The sequence below is a fragment of the Petaurus breviceps genome, unplaced genomic scaffold (assembly GCF_028583685.1).
Source record: "Petaurus breviceps papuanus isolate PSGF00001 unplaced genomic scaffold, PetGlider_PUasm1.0 91133, whole genome shotgun sequence".
NCBI lineage: Eukaryota > Metazoa > Chordata > Mammalia > Diprotodontia > Petauridae > Petaurus > Petaurus breviceps.
The window spans coordinates 15,535,769-15,555,998 of NW_027187419.1; the positions used below are offsets into that span (position 1 = coordinate 15,535,769).

At 35.5% G+C, this 20,230-nt stretch overlaps 1 protein-coding gene and 1 pseudogene across 7 annotated transcripts in view; both read right to left on the reverse strand.

The window, feature by feature from the left end:
- Positions 1-20,230, reverse strand: part of GRIA4 (glutamate ionotropic receptor AMPA type subunit 4) — a 484,847-nt gene that overhangs the window by 351,246 nt on the left and 113,371 nt on the right. The gene's annotated exons all lie outside the window — the stretch shown is intronic.
- LOC138154717 (actin, cytoplasmic 1 pseudogene) lies at positions 7,552-9,406 on the reverse strand (annotated as a pseudogene).

Genomic DNA, 20,230 nt, shown 5'->3' on the forward strand with positions numbered 1-20,230 from the left:
AGAGCAATCCAACTTTACACTCCTATTTTGGGGACAAAAAGGATCAAATCATGGAACAGGAGGAAGACAGTGCAGTCAGAATGCCTGTACCAAAAGCTTCCAAGAAAAATACGAGCTGATTACAAGCCAAAGAGGACCTTAAGAAGGATTTTGAAAACCAAATAAGAGAAGTAGAGGAAAAATTGGGAAGAGAAATGAGAACAATGCAGGAAAAGTATGAAATGAGAATCAACAACCTGACTGAAGAAAATAACACCTTAAAAAAAAAGACTAACTCAAGTGGCAAAAGAGACTCAAAAAGGGAATAAGGAGAAGAATGCCTTAAAAAGCCAAATTTGCCAGATTGAAAAAGAATCTCAAAAGCTCACTGAAGAGGGTTGTACCCCACAGAGATCATAGAGGTATGTGGAAGACCCATATGTACAAAAATATTTATAGCAGCTCTTTATGTGGTGGGAAAGAATTGGAAATTAAGGGAATGCCCATCAATTGGGGAATGGCTGAACAAGTTGTGGTATATGAATGTAATGGAATACTATTGTGATATAAGAAATGAGGAGCAGATGGACTTCATATTTATGTGGAGAGGTTTATATGAACTGATGCTGAGTGAAAAGAGCAGAACCAGGAGACATTTGTCCACAATTACAGACACAATGTATGTGTGATGACCAACTTTGATAGACTGAACTCTTCTCAGCAATGCAGGGCTATAAGTCAGCTCCAAAAGATTCATGATGAGAGAGATATCTATATTCAGAGAAATAACTAGAAACAACAGAGTTTGAATGTATATTGAAGCAAACTACCTGCTCTCTTTCTTTCTCTTTTGATTTTGTTTACTCTTTCCCATTGTTCATTCCATCTGATACAATCCTTCTTTATAACCTGACTGTCTAATAAGAAAGTATTTGCAGTTCCTATACTTGATTGTATGCTGCCATGGAGAGGGGTAGGAGAGGGAGGGGGAGAAAATTTGAAACTCAAAGAATTATGGAACTGAATCTTATGAACTAAAAGTAAACAAATTAATAAAGACCAAAAAAAGGAAACTTTATTTTTGATATGTTCCCTTATGTTCATTTGATTTAATTTGTTTAAAGAATGTTAATTTTAATTAAACATTAATACAAAAGAGCCCCCCTCCCAGAAATAATAAATTCTTTATTTGATCCCTTGTCATAGTATTAGGATAGCACAAGGTTCTCTAAATCTATGATAGTATAACCAGCACTGGAACTTTCTGCCAATGGGGAAATGCTTTAAGTAAAGAAAAGCCCACAGACAGACTACATAACTATTGTCTGAGGAATAAGCTGGCTATGATCTGAGTTAGAGGCCCATGTTAGCCAAAGGCAGATAGCATTTTCTTCTATAGCAACTGATGAAGACTATGTACCATGGAATAGAGGAGTTTCAATACATATATAATTAAAACATGAATTCTTGAAATTAAAAACATAACCTTTAAATATTAAAGTTATTATTAACACTTCATCTTAGCAATAAATTACAATTGATTTTGGGATCAATATTATAGGTAAATTATCAACATGAAAAAATGCAAGCTTTTGACAGCAACAAAGCAGTTATAGAAAATTGGCATATTTATGAATGAAATAAGCTTTTAATTAACCTTTAAAAACATATTTTATTTTATTATTGTGGGCTAATAAAATATACATTGTTTTGAATCTAGTCATATTGTGAGTCTAGTATGTCATGTCCAGTTGTAAGAATGGAACTTTGGGGGCAGCTAGGTGGCTCAGTGAATAGAACACTGGCTCTGGAGGCAGGAGTACCTGAGTTCAAATCCAGTTTCAGACACAACACAAAAAACTAGCTGTGTGACCTTGGGCAAGTCACTTAACCCCAATTGCCCTACCTTCTCCCCTCCAAAAAGCAAAAAAAAGAAAGAAAAAGCCCAAACAAAAATAGAACTTTGGATTCTTTAAGGATTCTTTTTTTCATGATCAAGCTTGAGAAATGATGAAAAAATATACATTCTATCCTTCTTGTCAAAGGTAGAGGAATATGAATATGGAACACTATATATAAAGTCAAATTTAGTTGATGTGTTGGTTAATTTTGCTATACTACTTTTCTTTTGTTTTCTTTCCTTTATTATATTTATTTAATTTTCTTTCTTCTTTCCTTCCTATCTTCCTCCCTCCCTTTCTTTCCTTCCTTCATTCATTTGTTACTTCCTTCCTTAGTCCTCCCTTTCTTTATTCCTTCCTTAGTCCTTCCTTCCTTTATTCCTTTCTTTCCTTCTTTTCTTATAAGAGATTGTTAGGAAATAAGATGTGTATAGAAGTGAAGGTGAAGTAAAACCAAATACATGAATAAAATTTAATTAAAATAATTAAATATTATTTTTCTTTATCCATCTAAGGAGTGTTATTTAGGTAATTTATCTGACCACATATTTCATCATTCTATATCTTTTTTGGGAAGGAAAAGCTAGTGAAAAACAACCAAAGCTGTCACAAACTAATTACATTTATGATCGCTATAAATTGCCTTAGACCTGATGAATTAACAGCCTAAACTTAGTTGTACCATATTAACATTCATATAATTTGTAGTCAATCCAAATATGAAACCCACAATAAAATATTAAAAACTCCAGACTTCCTGACAAATAGCTAAGTGATACTAACACTGGATACACTTTGTCATAGGGATGTCTTCCCACTTAAGGATATTAACAAAAATAACTAACATTTATATAGCACTTACTCTTTGCCAGGCACTATGCTGCACTCTTTACAAATATAATCTTGTTTGATCCTCACAACAACCCTGAAACACAGGTCCTGTTACCATCGTCATTTTACATACAAAGTAACCATCGATTAAGTGATTTTCCCAGGGTCCCAAACTAGTCACAAAGCAAATCTGAGGCAAGATTTGAACTCAGATCCTCCTAATTACACATCAACACTCTATTCACTATACCACTGAGTATATTAGGCATTAGCTTTGTAATAAGATTCATAGAATCAAAGATTTAGATTTTAAGGGATCTTATAGGTATCTGAGTCCAACATCCCAATTCACAAATAAGGAACTATGACCTAGAGAGGTTAAGTGACTTGCCCAAGGGCAAAGAGGCAAGTAGCTGAGATGAGATTCAAAGCAAAGTTCTCTGATTCCAAGCAAAATACTCTTTCCAATTATACCAAGCTGATTCATATCGTAATCCCCCAGCTTGCTTTGAGACAACATGTCTAGAACTCCCATTGACATTTACCTTTAATAATAATGCCATGCATTCATATAGCACTTTATAATTTTCTAAGTGCTTTCACACATTTATTGTCAAAACAATCCTATGAGCTAGCAGTCAGCACTGACTGCTCAGAGAGCTCTGAGGCTTAGAGAGCATAAATGTTAAAATTAGGACTAAAACTTAGGTTTTTTTCAATAGCCTGTAATGCTCTTTCCAGAACAAAAACTTCTATAAAATGTATCTTACAAACATATCTGAAATATGAGACCTTCTATGGCTATCAAACAAACGTGAATGAGGCAAGAAAAATGGCATTTAAATGAATGAACAGATTCATTGCAACTCTGCCAACACTTGCCATGCAAATTTTCAAAAATAATTAAATGTAGAGGAAAAAACTTTAAATGCATAGATTGTCACTATAAATTCAATTGAATGACTTCAGTTTAATAATCATCTCTAACTTTAACTCATCATCATAAAAGTCATATATTCACCTATCAATAAAATATAGCAAGTCAGTCTCAGGCTATTGTGTAGCAACTGAACCTCAAATATTTATTACTCTCCATGACTACAGTTCTTGAACTGAAAATTGCCTGACTTAGTCCATACTCTTCACATGTTTACTACTAATATAGGATAAAATGGAATCCAAACTAAATTAATTACTCAGCTTTGAAATCTCTTGAAGTCAACCCAGGGGGCAGTTAGATGGCACAATGGATAGAGCTGTAGGCCTAGATTCAGGAGGACCTGAGTTCAAAGCCATCCTCAGATACTTGGTAACTCTGTGACCCTAGGCAAATCACTTAGCCCAGTTTCTTCATTTTCAAAATAAGCTGGAGAAGGAAATGTTAAACTACTCAAGTATCTTTACCAAGAAAACTGGGAAGAGTCAGATATGACTAAATTGACTGAATAACAATGAAGTCCCTGGAAAATAAAACCACTTGCAAAATGTTTTGGAGATAATATCCCAGAAGAGCACTTATAGAATCTTGTTTTAAGAGATTTTTCTATGATTACAAAGAGACTATGGTGATCTGAAAGGGTGTAAAGGGTATCATTAGAAATACATGACTAGAAAATGAAATATATTGGGCATATAGTAAGAGTGAAGGATAAACAGATGGCCAGGCTCTGTGCTCAACTGGTATCTACATTATGTCAAAAGATCCAAAAGAATGATCTTACAACATGCCTGGTGTACCTGTGGAAGTTGATGGGCAGGAGCAGCTCAGGGTGATAATGCAGTAGTGTTTATAATCTGCATCATTGGAAAGAGGACCAACCTTGGTTACACTGCATTGCAGCATCAAAGTAAATTATCTGAGCAGTGTGAAGTGTCCAAAGTTCATTCCATCAAGTTCCACAAAGCACTGATAAAACCACAAATTGAAAGTCTTTTGGAATACAATGAGTAGAATGTTCAAAATGGCTTGTGTGGCACAACCCTACCACAATGATGTTACATCTCTATTCTTGCTTAGCTCTACAAATGATATTTACAAGTTTTCCTTAGAATTAAATGGAAAGACCAAAACAAACAACCATTTCAGGGTCCTTTAATATGTGTAACTGAGCATAATCGAAATAATGCACATCATACCATAGTTTGATCTATTGTTTGATGTGATGGATGTAAGGCTTAACCAAGCATAAGCAAGAAGGAAGTTAAAATGTTTAGAGTGGCTTTTATTGATAGACAGTTTCAAATATAATATAGTTGTAGAAAGTGGAGATATAGCTGAAACAGCTAGCCTAGCCTGCCATGGAGCAAACAAGCCTGGGATAGCTCTTTTGCCGCAAAAGGCTGACTTCAAATCCAAGTGGCAGACTCACAAAAAGAGATGTTCTGCAAATAGCAGTTGCAGCTGCAAACCAAAGAATAGTCATCACATATGCAATGTGAAAAGGACTGTTGTTCATAAATCAGTCTTTTTAGCCACACCTGCACACAGATGGTAATTACCCTTAGTAGGATCATCATCAAATGTAAAGGGTAGGAATATTATATTCATGCAGCACTATGTCCTATTTTCTAAGTTGCCTGTCAACACTTGTTCTATGAAACTCTCTGACAGATTACAAAAAAAGGTGTGTGTGTGTGTGTGTGTTAGCATTTCCTACTAAAGTTTACATGAGGTCATGATTTCCTTTACATTGATTTGTTCAAAGTCTTCCCTTGAGTTTTGTAGCAAAGCTGTTCCATGTTACTAGGGCAACAGACCAAAGCCAGATCTCAATGAATGGTGAAGAGAATTAAAAGAGTTTCTAAGTATATCTAAGTTAGACCAAAGCCACAGATTTCTGTGGTAGGTGACTCATGTGCATAAAAATACATTTATGGGGAAATAAAGGGTAATAGTTCTTTGTTAAATTTCTAAGAATTTCTTTTTATCACTGTGATGGGTAAAAAAAAAAAACAAAACCCCAAATTGAGCTGCAGTAAATTACATAACAACAACAAAATCACTAACATAAATTATCTATGGCTTTATTAAGGTTTCATTATTTTACTTTCTCTATTAATAAAATTTGAATGACTTTTCACGATTCCAATAAAGCATTAGAAGCCATGATTTATTTGTCCATATTAATGAATGTAAAATTGTTAATGTGGTAAAAAATTGGTATTATGATTACATTAAACCTCTAAACAAATGACTGTTTCCCCTTTTTCTTGAGTCACTTCTAGCATGATGTTTCAGGAAGACACAGGAGTATTGCCTATTCAAATTATACATTTTAATGCCACATAATTGCAATCTTCTATTTAATACTAAAAATATAACAAAATAACTACCAATAATAAAATTAAGAAGTTATATTTTCTATATTTAAGAATGAAAGATAACTATCCTTATAAGATTGAAAATGCACAAAAACTTCAAGTAATTTACTCATCCAAGCAAATAGGCCTTTTTATTTGTTATAAAAGGGGAACAGATTAGATGATATCTTAAGTGCTCTTTCTTTAAGATAGTATTAAACCTGGTTATAGCTGGTTATTTATATTATAAAATAGCATTAAACCTGGTTAAAAGCAGAAAAAAGTTCTCTCTGATGGTAAAGTGATTTTATACATTTGTTACCACCAAAATAATTATAGTAAATTAAGACATAAACTCTATTGTATATCATCAGTGTACAATCATTGTTTTGTTTTAATAGATTCATAAAATTGTAGACTTGCAACAGATATCAGAAGTTATAAAGTTTATTCCCTAAAGAAGCCATCATTGTACCTCAGGTTATACTTATGCTTCTCACAAATGAAACCCTGAGAGACAAAATTTCTTGTAATTAATAATCAACTTATTAAGTAACTAGCCAATACTTAATAAGTGGATTATTAATGCCCAGAAACTTTCTCTCTCAGAATTTTATTGATGACAGCTTGGCAACTATGAAGGGATCAGAGCTATGGACACCAGATCTTTGTCAGAAACTTCCCCGTTTTTTTGTCCCAAGTAGAAAAATTTGTCCACAAGGAGGAGTTTTCTGTTAGAAACTCTGGCTGTGGATTGACTTTATCCCAATTCCAAATAGTTAGATATTCTTCAGGTAAAGATAATATATGGATTGTATTTGTTCTGAGTGTATTCTATGAGCTGCTTTAATAGTAATGGAATTTGAAGTTTCCCTTGTATGGGCAAGCTCACAGGTACTTAGCACTTAGTTTTGGGTTAAGTGTTAAGACCCAGAGTTTGTGGATCCCACAGTGGGATGCATTTGTTGACATGATGGGAAGGGGCTGAAGAGGGAGGAGCTAGTTCCATGCATGGGGAAAAGCCCAAGCTGAGAGAAGCCAGAACTTCTGGGAGTAGCATCATGGAGGCAGAGCAACTACTGCTGGAGAGAGAGAGAACTGCCAGGAATGAGAATGTTAAGAGAGAGAGAACTGCTGGGGGATAGAGCTGCTGAGAGAGAGAACTGCTGGGAGCTAGAGTTGTTGAGAGAGAGAGAGAGAGAGAACTGCCAGCCGGAGCTGTCTAGGACTTCTGAAGGCCAGCCAGAGCTGCCATGAACTGAGGAGGTATGACTGTAGTGCAGGTACTTAGTCTGTTTTGATGTTACTTTGTCAATTTCATTTGTTGATAGAGGGCTCAGACCTTGTTGTTGGGTCTATGCTGATTTCACAGGCAGAAAGTGAATCGATGAGAATGTTGGCAATGCATTTGAATATAATTGTGGAAGGGAAACCATGGAAGCTGAGAACCTGCCTGAGTCAAGATGAAAAGACCTCTCCTTGGGTACTTAATGCTGGCTGATGATATTGTAACCTAGTTGTGACTTAGGGGTGGAAAACGTTTTTCTTTTTCTTTAACGTGTACATTTTTATTTGAACTAGTCTTAAGTCAGTGTACAGGTAAAGCTCCTCCCCTCCCCCAAGTACTGACACCAATCTCAAAACTCGCAGGGAGACTATAAAAGTCCTCATTCACATCTATGTTGGGGCAGGGAGGGAATTTAGGGAGCCATTCCATATGGCTGACAATTAAAAAAAAAAGGAACAAGTATTAAAGCAGAAGATACAAAAAGTTTTTTTAAGGATTACATAATTTACACTTAAAGCCATACTAGTACCTCTCCCCTCCCCCTCCCCCTTGGGATCTGTTACATCGCTCCTTGACAGCCTTCACAGAGGCCTGTAACTATCACAATACATTAGATGGTATTTGGAATGGCTATTAAAAAAATGTACAATCAGAGTCCTGAAGACGCCCTGGAGAACTTTGGGGATGTTTGCCTCCAACATACCTAGACTGCTCATCACCTTTACCATTCCAGTTTTTAAATCGTGAGTCAAGTGCAAAAAAAAAAATCACACCCACACAAAAACAAATAAAGCCATGCCAATCTCATCTCTTTTTTTGGGCAATTATCATGTCAAACCCTTTGACAAAAAACACACACACACACAAACAGTCCTTTTAGAAGCATTTGCGGTGGACAATGGAGGGCCCAGATTCATCATACTCTTGCTTGCTGATCCACATCTGCTGGAAGGTGGAAAGAGATGCCAGGATGGAGCCTCCAATCCAGACAGAGTATTTGTGCTCAGGTGGTGCAATGATCTTGATTTCATTGTGCTGGGAGCTAGGGCTGTAATCTCCTTCTGCATCCTGTCATCAATGCCTGGGTACATGGTGGTACCATGTGACAATACAGTGTTGGCATACAAATCCTTATGGATGTCAACATCATCCTTCATGATTGAGTTGAAGGTAGTTTCGTGGATTCCACAGGATTCCATAACTAAGAGAAATGTTTGGAAGAGAGCTTCTGGGCACCGGAACCTCTCATTGCCAATGGTGATAACCTGACCATCAGGGAGCTCATAGCTCTTTTCCAGAGAGGAGCTGGATGCAGCGGTGGCCACCACCTGCTCAAAGTCTAGGGCGACATAACACAGCTTCTCCTTGATGTCACGCACGATTTCCCTCTCAGCTGTGGTGGTGAAACTGTACCCTCTCTCGGTCAGGATCTTCACGAGGTAGGCCATCAGATCACGGCCAGCCAGATCCAGATGGAGGATGACATGGAGAAGGGCATAACCTTCATATATGGGCACAGGGTGGGTCAAACCATAACCAGAGTCCATCACAATACCAGTGGTATGACCAGAGGCATACAGGGACAGCACATCCTGGATGGCAATGTACATGTCTTGGGTATTGAAGGTCTCAAACATAATCTGAGTCATCTTTTCTCTGTTGGCTTTGGGGTTCAGGGGGGCTTCTGTGAGCAGCACAGGGTGCTCTTCAGGGGCCACAAGAAGCTCATTGTAGAAAGTATGATGCCAGATCTTCTGCATGTCATCCCAGTTGGTGACAACACCATGTTTAATGGGGTACTTCAGGGTCAGAATACCTCTCTTGCTCTGGGCCTCATCCCCCACATAGCTGTCTTTCTGGCCCATACCTACCATCACACCCTGATGTCTGGGGGGCCCAACAATGGAAGGAAAGACAGCCCAAGGGGCATCATCTTCTGCAAAGCCAGCTTTGCACATTCCAGAGCCATTGTCAACAACGAGAGCAGCAATATCATCATCCATGGCGAACTTTGAAGTGGCAAGTTTAAACCCTTAAGAGAAGAGAGGAGGTGGTACCGCACCTGGAGGCAGGGGAGAGGCAAGTGCACCCTGGGTGGAAGAGCTCATAGCTCAGTGTGGAAAACTTTTGACCTTTGTACTTTGTGATTGACTAAATGAATGTACTTTGTTTAAGAAGGAAGACTTTTTGATTGAAGAGATTAAGATGGTGTGACCTAGGGGTGGTCTTTGTGATTGACTAAATGACTATACTTGTTTAAAACTATGTAACTACTTTGGTGAAAACTATGTGGGCATTTTAGTGTTAAGTTGTTGAGCTGTGACATGGTGAATGCTATATTTTGATTTTTCTGTGAAAGTTTTGCTTTAATTTACTGTTGAAATAAATGGAGAGTTCACTATACTCTGTAATTAGAACCTTGAAAGCTATTCAAACCAGCAGTCCTCTGGAAAGCTGCTTGTGCTTGGTTTTACAGTTGCAGCTTATCAATAGAATTCATCCTAATTGATAGAGATCTCCTGAAGTAGAATAAGGAGGTGGTAGCTTCCTTTCATGGTAGTCAAGCTGTCACAATTAAAATCCTGAGACACAATGTTTCTAGGTGTCAATCAATTTATTAACTAGGTTGGCCAATAATCAATAAGTTGATGGTTTCTCTTGGTAATAAAAGACAAAGATGGAGGTTCCTGTATCATCTTAAAGTGTCTTGCTGTCTTCCTGACAACATATTTTCCCCTAACCGTGAAAAGGTCACCCTAATTGGTGGACACTTAATGATGAGATGGGCTAAAAGTCTTCAGTTCCTCCTGCTTAGATCATGTCTTGATTATGAGACTCAGCAGACTCCAACAATTTAGACATCCCAACCAGGTTCTTTTTGGCTTGGTTTCTCCTTCATGATCTGGATTGCCTCAAACTCCAATTAAGGATAGTAGCTCTTTCCCCTTGGGAAGGGTCTCATCTAAACTGAATCCTGTGTATGCCTTAGACAGAAATCAGGTTTCCCAATTGGGTGGGGTCCTGCCCAGATGCCTTGAACAGAATGCCTAGAGAAGAGTTGGAATTCCTATGGCATTCTATAGCAAGGTAGGGGACTCTTCCTAAGCTAGTCTTTTGACAGAGAAGGGAATATCACAAATTATTATCAATAATAAAATGGTACAGCATCACAAGAAATTTCTCTCAAGGCTATATTTCCTAGAAGATCTCCCATGATTGGGAACCCAGTCTCCAGATAGTCCCATTTATGCATAGTTCTAATTGTTGAGAACACATGTACATGTACACGCATGGATGTGTGTGCCTCCCAATAACTTCCCATTAATCCTGGTTCTGTCTTCTAGAGCTAAGGAGAATGAATGTAATCCTTTTCCCACATGATGGACCAATACAAATATAGGCAGAGGATAATCAAGTAGAAGGAGGTGATTGAGCTGAGGCTTTAAAGATACCAAGGATTCCTAGAGCCAGAGAGTAGGAAGGCTAGCAAATGAACAGTTAAGAGAACTAAAATAGCTTCTTACTCTTTTTTTTTTCTGATATAAGAATTATATGAAATATATTCTTACTTCAATTTAATTCAATAAGAATTTGTTAAATGTCTATTCTGTGTAAGGCATTGTATGCTAGTGTTATAACAAGAACAGACCCTGCCCTCAAGGTGCTTACATTCTAATGAGGAACTATAATATCTAAAACTTCAATACAATATTATTTGAAGAGGGAGATAGAATTAGCTACTAGGAGAATCAGGAAAGGAAGTAAGCCTTAAAGAAAAGGAAGCATCTTAAGTGGCAATGATGAGGAGAAAATGGATCTTTTATATGAAGGACAGCCTAAGCAGAGTCAGTGAGACATGATATGTCATACTGAGTCCATAAAAGTGTAAATGAGACAGTTTGGTCAGAACACTGAGTATATATAAAGGAAACATGTCAGTAAAAGTTGATTGGAGTCAGACTGTGAAATGCTTTAAATTATATGCTACAGAATTTGCATTTTATCCCAAAGGAAGGGGAGGGGGTGTTGTCATTCATCTTGTTAATACCTCTAAAAAAGCTGTATGTTGCAATTCACTTGTTTGGAAATCCTTATATAAAGTGAAAGAGACTAATTAAATATGGAATTTACAGTTTGCATTAAAAATTAATCATTATATACATGATAATACTGAATCCTCTGACCAATTTGGAAGGATATTCTCCACAATACTTAGGGAATTTAAAACTTAGCACATAAATTGCCTAGGTAATACCTAATTCCTGAAGCTTTCCCTGACATTTCCCTTTTGACTGTATTTTATAGTCAGTCTATTATAACTTCACTGTGAACATGTTGCAGGAGGCTACTTAGTAGAAAATAAACTTCTCAAGAGAAAAGATTGCATATGTCTAGCATAATACCTTATATTAAGTAGGGTCTTAAAATTGTTTTAAAAAACAAAACTACTCTTTTATAGTATTACATATATACTCATTTTGATACACCTTTGAAGCCTGACCATAAACATAGAAATGTAACCTTAGTTCTGTGACAATAGGTCAATCAAAAATCCTCTCCTTTATTCATAGTATTGATAGGAAAAATATAAGAATTTTACTGCACATTTCTCATCTCCTTAATCAGTGTATCCTATATGTTGTATGGAAGCTATACTTAGCAACAGCAAATTCAAATGTTGCAACAATCTTCAAGATTCCCTATGCTATTCCTACCATGAATCAATCTGCGGTGGAAAACAGCATACGATACTCGTTCACTACAATAGACATTTATTAAAAATGCAACAGTGACTATGTGTACATAGCAGCATTCTGAGCCCTGAAGACAGAAACATTAAATCAGACATTTTCTATTGAAAGGATATTACTATCAAGTGGAAGAACTCAGAAGTGTACACAAGTAACTCTAATAAAAACAAACCAATAAAAACAGAATAGAACTCTACACTGGATATTGTTTCTGTGTTTATGCAGTGTGTACTTTATTACTGAGTTATTAAGGCTACATGTGCTTTTTCTTATCAAAAATTTTCACCTGTTTTTTGAAAGCCTACAATCTTCATTTCCTACCCAGTACTGCATTCTTTAACTTAGGAAAAGGTGAAAAATGAATTTATTGCATTGCTGCAAGCGATACACATACTTTTCTGTCTTCTTTATAGATGGAACCACGATTTTTAATCATTTTTCCTAGTTTTCACTATGGCATTTCAGTCTCACTACACAGAATATATTCATTTCTATTTCACAAGTAGTTATAGAGTACCTCGTGTTGACACCATGACTGGGAGTGGTGGGGAAGCTAATTGCTTGAGTGTTCAGAACCTGTGAAAGAATGTGGTGAACTACAACCTACCGAGTTGTGTAGCTTGCTCATCATTACCACTGTTAGGAGAAATGGTAAAGGGAGAACTTGAGGAGGTAGAAAAGGTTGTACTTCGAATAGTTCTAAACTTGCTGCTATTAGATAGACTTGCAGCTATTTTAGTGGTGTGTAGAAGGTGACTCAGACGAAGGGGAACCTCTAAAATTTTGGATGCACATAGTTTCACTATTGATATTTCCTAGGAGACTTCCCTGGTGAGGCTGTTACTGTTTCTTCTGGGTTGCTAAACTCTGAAAAATGATTATTGAATTGAATCTTTTATTGAATATCACAAAAAGAATCCAGCACCCCTCTATACTCTCCCTCTGATCATATATATTATGCCTATTCTGTCTGCGATGATAAAGGCCTTCATTATAAAGCATAGTAAGTCTTTGATAAAGAACGCATTTGAAATCCCATCCCATTACTTTGTGAGTTGGTCTGAGAATCCCAAGATCAGCACCTGAATACTTTCGTGTCTTTTAATATCATCTTACATAATTAGAATTTGAAATCTAGGCTAATACAACATAATATTGATTTAACAATTAAAGAAGTTTTAATTAACACCAAAGAACAAATCAAAACTGTATATTTATGCATATGATATTTTATACTTATTGTCCTTAGGTTTAATGCCAACTTTTAAAAACTGGAATTCTATTATTATAATAAGGCTTAATGTGTATTATCCAATATTAGCAGATTATTTAATCTTTTGTCAAGAGTTTGATCTTTGGTAAAAACTGAGTTGTCTTGTTAAAGTTTTGTGATATATTCACAATATGTATTATAAAATTTCTTTAAATCAGATGCCATTAAATTCAAAATTTTGGGATAATCTATGCTGACTGAGCTGACTTTGTCTTTTTATTTATGAAAAAGAGAGACTGAAAAGTAAATTAGTAAGCTACATTTTCTTGACTAACTACTAGTCAAGTCCTAGAAGAAAACACAGTCTCTAGTAAAAGTCACATTAGTGCAAGAGACCACACTAACAACTTGCACAATGTAAACAAAACAAACAAAAAACAACAATAAATGATGTAAAATGAATAAGAATCTGGATAGTGTGCTTATCATCTACTCCAGGAATGTATAAATAATGAGTAAGTGCTAAAGGTAGAAAGGGGATCATGAGATTAGTTAGGAACATTTAGGAAATTAGTGCTTTCATTGCTCCCCAAACTGTTCGCCACTACAAAAGTCTATCTTTTTAACATCAGCATTCTTATGATGTTAAATGTCTAGGAATTATAAAACTAGACTATCAGGAAATGGAATTGTAAACACATCAAAAAGCAATGCAAAGCTATATGGCAACCACATATAAGAGAGAATATGCTATAAATGAAAGTTCAATAAAATATTGAGGACATGCAATATCAGAGAAGACAGGAGGTGATGAAGTATGATATGCCTTGTGGTCTAAAAACAGATTATAAGTTAAGCTTCTACAATACTGGGTAAATAATTTATGGAGGATTTATGATAAAATAGATGAAAGTTGTGGACGAGAGAAAGCAGAGAGCAGAAAAAAATCTGTGCTAGCAGTAGGGAAAGTTCATGGAACAGTCAGGAGGTCAGTGTCACTGGATTGAAAGAACATTTTGGGGAGTAATGTGTAAGAAAACTTGAAAAATATGAGATGTCTAGATTATGAAGGGCTTTGATTGCCAAAGAGAACATTTTGTATTTGTTCTTGGAGGTAACAGGAAGTTTATTTAGTGCAGTGTGTGTATTTGATGTGATCAGACTTGCATTTTAGGAAAACCACATTAGTGGCATTGGAGAATGAATTGGATTGGGGAAATTTGAGAAAGGCAGATTCACCAGCAGCCTGTACAGTAGGATCTCCACAAGCATTTGATTGATAAAGGAACAGATCTAGAACTAAAAGACACTTCAACTAACATTAAATAAATGAAAGACACAGAAAGAGGTTTATAGATTTAGAGTTAAAATTGACCTTTGGTAGTCATCAAGCCCAACCCTGTCATTCAGGGTCATATATCTAGTAAGTGTATGACATGGAATTTGAATCCAGGTCATCTTGATTCCAAGTGTGATTCTTTATCTAACAAATCAAATTGTATGTGTGTGTGTGTGTGTGTGTGTGTGTGTGTGTGTGTGTGTGTGTAAGTTGTGTGCATTTACATGCCTGAGTATCAATCCATCCACATGATCTAACAGCCAACACTGCAGGAATGAGGTAATGTGAGGATATAAATGTAGCTACACAGCATAAACTGTATACTAGAGACAATGATGCATATCTCTGGTCTGAGAAATGACAAAATATACTTGATCATATGAGCATCCTCTATAAGTCCTCAATTATATGGTGAAAGGCCAAACAAATCATTCCCAGGGAAATCTTATCCAATAACAATTTTAAAGAAACTTTGAAATCCATATCTCATTCATAATAATGGTAGTTTCTGAAAATGTTTCCAGGATTATAGCCTCAAAAATGAATTGGATAAATTAGGGCTTAAATACTTAAAAATGAGTGCAATCAAGAGTAAAGTGGTTAGAATCACTTTTGTCTTCTCAGTTGCTCAGATATAAATTGTATTTTTTAAACAATAAATTCAATTAAATAAAGATATTTCTGGGATTCTTGGCATTTAAAAATGCTATAAAATATATTATTGCACACGTTACCCAGTACATGGAGAGCTCAACAAAAAGTCTGCAAGGATAGCCACACAGGTATAGACATTCCCTGCCCTACAAAGATATTTGGTCATGGAGTCAGGAAGGCCTGAGCTCAAAATTCAGCCTCAGACACTTCCAAGCTGTGTGATTTTGGGGAAGCCTTAAACTCTGTCTATTTTACTTTCCTCAACTGTAAAATGGGGATAATAGCAGCACTATTTACCCAAAGTTTTTGCAAAGTTCTAATGAGATGATATTTGTGAAGCAATTTTCAAAAGTTAATATGCTATGTAAAATAATTATTAATAATAACAATTAAATTAAAATATAATAAACTATTATTAATAATATTTATTATTGTTATTTTTAAATGACTAAATCATTAGAAGAACAGGGACTAGAATGCCAAGTGTAGTATCCTCAGACACATTTTTAAAAGCTTAGATACATTTCTACACAGTCATACTTTATCACTCAAACTACCTAAGGATTTAATTTGAGGGTCAGTAAGGAAATATGATTTTGAGATATTATTCCCCAGGTGTTGGATGTTGTAATATTTTGAAACAATTATTTTGTTTATGTGCACATATGATCAATAGATGAAGAATGTAACTTCTACACAACTTAGTAGATGATCTTTAAAAGTTGCTATGACCTAAAATAAAAACAAAGAGTTCCCCCAAAACCATTTTAAGAAGTTAGATTGGCTGATTTTTTAACAATAGAAATGGAAATTTCTATTGCAAGATAGGATCAGCTAAACAATGACTAACATAACTTCATAATGAGTTGTCTTTTTTTTTGCAGATGCTACCACCTTTCCTATAACATATATACAGATATGTTTGTTATTCAGAATTTTTATGACTAGAAATGTCATCCTTCTGTTGCAAATGTACATGTAAATACATATGCTACAAAGCACATGCACCTGTTTTTCTGGAAGCTAGGGAGGAAAAGATACATAAGCACATATTAGTAAATGCCTTCTGGCCCATTTCACAGATAGAAGATATGAAGTATTGAACAAAAAATCTCTGAGTGAATGTTAGCCTATGAATTAAGGCTATACAATATTTTAGAATTTGGAGATGACCCAAGAGAATCAAGAGTTATAGTAGAAATTAAAGCCATGAACAGATTTAATGTTGCTACCTTTGTTCTTTATTTTACTATGAAATTTCTTATGAGCTAACTGCCATGTTTCTGAGAGATGCCTGTGATTATTGGTCAAAATCCAGTCAAGAGGAAAACAGGATTGTACATAAAAATGGAAATAATAGAAGCCTTGGAATGTGTCATATTTCCCTTCCTCCAATCTTCTTTTCTCCTTATTTTACCCCTTGACTCAATTATGACACTTAAAAATCCCAGAGGGTAGAACTGTGATTGGGGGCAATGAATAAAATCTTTCTTCCCCAGAGGCCTTACTAAGTAAGAATAAATTGTGAAATATAAGTGAAACATGTCAGAGATTTTTGCTTTATAAAAATGGAAACCTGGGGAGTTATCTTTGGAGCTACTACACCCCCACTTCCACCCTCATAAGATCATCTAAGATGACTAACATCTGCAGCTCCCTCCTCTCAAGCTATTCCAACACATGGATTGGCTGTAAAGAATACCCTCCAAAAAGTCTCATTTGGATATGAAATTTTTGTATAGGGGCTTCCTTTTTCCTTTCCTAGTCTGAATATTGATTTATTGCAATTTACACACATTTGGAGAGATATTTGTTGACCTAAAAATGAATTAAACTGAGTTAGATAATATATCAATTATCCCTTTCATTTTGAGAAAAATGCTAAGAACTAATTCAGGTCCGTACTAGAAACTTTTCCAGCTGGACAGAACCCATCAGAACTAGTATTCCATTGGCATAGCCTTCAAGAGCCCAAAGTGATCTCTGTGACATAAGGAGGTATCAGAACATTCTTGAGAAACCTTGTAGAATGGTAGAAAGAGCACTGAAGCTCAAAAAATAGTTTTCTACAAGTATACTTTCTTTCTGAAATTACCTTTTGGCTTAATTTTAGAATTAATCAAAAGAATATGACACTAGAATGCTATTCATCAAATGGCTGTGGTTATTTTAATGTATTAAGTTTTTCAAAATAAATTTATTCTTTTCAAAATCTTCCCTTTTTTTCCCATTTCTCTAGCAGCTAGGGACAAAAAGATTCAAGTATTTAATTACAGCATAACACAACTGAAGTAAATAGCTAGAAAACATATCTTCTCACTGGCGTTTTGTCCTATACTCTTTTTGGGCACCATGTGTTTCAGTTGGGATCATAATTATAAAGGAGAATGCAGAGGGAAGATTTCTGATCCCTAGATAATATAAAACTGTGTAAAGCAACCATTTTGTCCCATGAAATCAGGAGACCAGAAAAAATGGTCTCATCCAAAATAACAAGAGGAAAATTAAGCTAATTTGAATATTTAAATAACATCAGTCACCTATTAAAATGGTTCTATTTGAATTTGCTAAAACTGATTTCTCTATTTTTTTTCTTCTGGAAACTTTTCCATGGAATATTGAAAAATCTCTAATTCATCCTATAAGTACTTTAGTAATATATATTTTAAGTGAAAAATGATAAAAATACTATAAAATTTTAGAATATTTTATGAGTCTTCCAAGAAATATTTTTCACAGGTTATTTGGATATATGGAATTATTTCTACTTCTTGGGTTAACAGTTTCTCTTTTCTTCTAATAGAGATAGGGAAAGAATCCAACTATGTACATATGGATGCCACAAAATAGACAAAATCCTTGTTAATTTACATAATTGGAAAGATTAATTTTTAAGTGAATATCTTTCTATTTATATTCATTCATGCAAAAAGATTCAAGACAGTTATTACTGCTGTACTTCTTCAATGTTTGTAAATGATTATGGCTAAAAAGTATGTTGACCATACTCATAGAGTCAGTCAGTACCCATCATTCAATAATTCAATCAGTCACTTAACAAGACTGTATTAAGCAAATATATATTCCAGAAATTGTGCTAAGAATCTGTGATACAAAGACAAAGTGAAAATGGAATGGGGGCAGGGGTAGAAGGAGGCAGGAAGTATACATATACTTCTATGGCTATATGAAGAATGCATGCAAAGTAGATTTAAGCTAACATTAGAAGGGAGGGCACTAGAAGCTGGCCTCTCATAGAAGGTGACATTTAACCTGAATCCTGAAGGAAGCCATATATTATGAGAGGCAGAGATTGAAGGTTTTGTTAGCATTCTGGCACTGGAAGTCTTGACATAACCCTCAAGTGCCATTTCTCCAGGTATGTGGTATTTTTCTGTGTCCTGAGTGCATCTATAAGGCTTACTCTAGAACTGGTGATATTGGTGTGTACCCAGGCAAACCAGACACCTGTCTCAATGTAGGAGATGCACACCTCTCATCTCATCAACAAGCTGCTAAATCAATCCTTGACTGATATCACCATCTTCAGCCTCCTCTTTTCTCTGATTGGAGGGTTGAAAAGTAGATTACCAAACTCCCAGTGACTTCCTTTATAGAGGGCAGGAACTGAACTTTTTGGCTCACTCCATTCTGTATCTGCCTGGTTTTAAATCCATGGACTAACATAGCTCTCCCCCCCCCCACTCTTCTTTCTTCTCCCACCACCTTTCCTGCCTCCTTTTGTGTGTTGTCTCCTCTCTTTAGATTGTAAACCCTTTGAGGTCAGGGACTTTTTTATTAATTGTATCCCCAATGCTTAGCATGGTGCCTGCCACATAGTAGGTGCTTAATAAATACTTATTGGATTGGATTTGACATCTGATGATCTTATTATCTGTTCTCCTAAGAAGAGTCATTTAACTCTATTTAATCCCTAGCCACCTACCTCATAGTTCCCCATCCTGCATAAGATAGAGCAGTGCTAATGACTATGGAAAATATAAAAATGAGACCCCATTCTGGCTTTACTTCCTTCCTTCACAGTCCTGATCCTGTAATTGATGTTTTTAAAATAAAATATCCTCTTTCATCCTCAGATTCATCATCACTTTATATCTCCATTGTCTCCAATATGACAATCTCTCCCCCTAAGTCACACAATTCTCTTACTCTTGAGATACCAAGGGATTTTCCCTCCTGAGTATTGAAGGATTTACATCATTTTTACAAACATAAGTGGAGAAGAAAGATTGGTAGGATATTCCAGGGTGAGCAAATAAATAAACATGCAAGACTAGAATTTCTGTATCTTTGAGTCCATCTTGTACTTGAACAGATATCCCTATTTCAACCCATCTGAGAAATGGTTAGCCAATCTCAGTTTTCATACCCCCAATGAAGAAAAATCTTCTACTTCCTGACACAACCCATTCTCCTTTTAGATAATTCTGATTAAAAAAATGTATGCATTACAAGAATCCTAAAAGTTGATATGAAACATATTCAACTAATCTCACTATATAAACCAAGATCTTTCTCTAATTCAAGGGAAATATTAGGAGTGAATGAAAGAGGATGCAATTGAATGCAACCCAATAGTTTTCTTAGAATTTCTATATTTAACATGGTCTCTGTTTAAGATTGCTAAACTAAAATCAAATAGGTAAACTTTCATCCTTTTTCCCTAATCCATTTATTTATTTATTTCTCTGTTTCTCTCCTTTTTTCCTAATCCCTCTTTTTCCTGTCCAATTAAGCATATTTTCAAAAAATCTTCACTCTCTCCTATCTTTTCAACTTCATTTTAAAGTAATGGTCTTAAGTGGTGTCCTTTTCCAAGAAATTTTCCTTTGTGTTATCCTCTTAGTTATTACTCATCCCTTCTAAGTCTATTCTGAACTCTATTCTTCAATTCTATTCCTTGTTACTTTATTATTCTCTCTCTCTCTCTCTCTCTCTCTCTCTCTCTCTCTC